Here is a 2,514-nt window from a genome sequence, read left to right on the forward strand (position 1 = left end):
GAGTGAAATAAGCAAAGCACAGAGGGATAAATACCATATGTACTCTCTCAATAGTGGGAGCTAAGAGATAAAGAAGAAAGGAAAGAAAGAATACAATGGTGTGTTGGACTTGCAGAGGGTGAGAACGTACATAGGGATACAAAGTGGAGTGGGGATAGGGGGATGGGGAAGGAGGTCGGGGAATTGAAGGGATAATTGGGTGGTTGACACAAAGTATAATCACAATTTGTGGTAATGGAAGTGCTGCCAGTATTGATCTGGCCATCACATCTTAGGCACGAGTGGTGACAATTTGCTTTCTACCCCATGAATATTCATAACAATAAAAACAAATCAAAACATTAAAAAAATAAATACAATGATATCAATGTCATATAATGACAACACAAGAAAAAATATTAAAGACAAAGTTCCTGTAGGAATATACATAAATGCTTAAAATATCACTAGCAAACCAAATGCATTAGTATATTAAACAAATTATATATATAAAAATAAAAAACTCAAGGAGATATCATCTCATTCCAGATAGGCTAGCTATTATCAAAAAGAAAATAACCATTATGGGATAGAGTATTGAGGTTTCTCCAACAACTACATGTAGAACTACCATACAATCCAGCAGTCCCACTTCTGGGTATATACCCAAAGGAATGGAAATCATTACATCAAAGGGATACCTGCATTCCCATGTTTACAATAGATAAGATATGAAACCAACCTAAATGCCCATTGATGGATGACTGGGTAAGTAAAATGTGATATATATATCTGCTGTACGGCCAATAAATTCCTCAAAATGGCCTTTATGTCACACTTCCACATGCCAATAAAGCAAATAATGTACACTTTGGGTTGCTGAACAATATCTTGTACATAGGTAGAAATATCTGGGATACTATGTATAGATAAAAATTCACTCTAAATTTTAGGTGGGGTCTATGGAAATCTATTACATTTAATCATGTAACATTAAGCAAATATTTCAAAGCCATAAAAATAAAGTGAATTTACATATGGACCTTTCCTATGATCCAGAAATTTCACTGTCAAGTTTTATCCAAGAGAAATAAAAACATATTCCCACAAAAAGTCTTGTACAAGAATATTTATAGCAGCTTTATTTGTACTAGCCAATAACTGGAAACAACCCAAATATCCATCAACAGGAGATGTGAGAAATAAATTGTGGTATATTCATACAGTAGAATACCATTCAGCAATGAGAAGAAACAAACTCGATATATGCAGCTACACAGTTGAATCTCAAAAATGAAACAATACTGGGTATGAAACCAACCTAAATGCCCATTGATGGATGACTGGGTAAGTAAAATGTGATATATATATATATATATATATATATATATATATATATATATATACAAAATGGAATACTACTCAGCTATAAAATCAATGAAATTTTGCCATTGGCAGCGACATGGATGAGTCTGGAGAAAAATATGTTAAGTGAAATAAGCCAGACAAAGAAAGAGAAATACTGCATGTTTCTACTCATAAGTAAGAGCCAAAAAATAACCAAATAAATAAACAACAACAACAGCAATAAGTTGACATTTCAGAAGAATATAGCAGAACTGTGGTTACTAGAGACAGGAAAGAAGGGGGTATTGTGAGAGATTGGTTAATGGGCGCAAAACAGGTAGACACGAAAAACAAGTTCCATAGGTGCAGAGTCAAGTTAGGCATCTGTATTAGTCTGTTTCTGTTGCTTATAACAAAGTACTTGAAACTGGGTGATTTGTAAAGAAACAAAATTTATTGCAGTTTCTGAGGCTGTGAAGTCCAAAGTCCAGGGAACACATCTGGTGAGATCCTTTGTGGTGGTGACAGTGACAGCAGAGTATCACATTGTGAAAACGGTGGAGCAGAGAGAGCAAAGAGAGCAAGAGAGAGAAAGGCAGGCTCTCCTTTGTCTCCTTTGAAAGCCCTCAGAACCATGACCCTGACCGTTATTATTAATCCATTCACTACTGCACGGCCCTACAATCTAATCACCTCTTCAAGCCTCCACCTTTCAAATAATGTAATAGGATTTCCCACCCTCTTAACAGTCACAGCGGGGGCCAAGTTTCTAATACATAAAACTTGGGGGACCCAATTCAAGTTTCAGTGAGTTTTGAGGGGACATAATTCGATCCACTACAGCATCTATAATTAACAATAATTTACCACATATTATCAAATGGCTAGAAGAGAGAAGATCACACGTCCTCATCACAAAGATATAATTAAGTTTTGCAAGGATGAATATGCTAATTACCCTGATTTGATCATCACACACTGTATACATGTATTGAAATATAATTCTGTACTCAACAAATATGTATAATCAGCACATTTCAGTTACAAATAAAGACCTGGGTTTGAATCCCACAGGTGCCATTTATGAGCTGTGTGACAACTTGCAATTATATTACCTTTCTGACTGTGTTGCCTCATCTGTAGATGAAGATAACAATACCTATATCACAAGATTATGTATGTTGCAGA

Source organism: Galeopterus variegatus, unplaced genomic scaffold (genome assembly GCF_000696425.1).
Source record: "Galeopterus variegatus unplaced genomic scaffold, G_variegatus-3.0.2 Scaffold5440, whole genome shotgun sequence".
Lineage (NCBI taxonomy): Eukaryota > Metazoa > Chordata > Mammalia > Dermoptera > Cynocephalidae > Galeopterus > Galeopterus variegatus.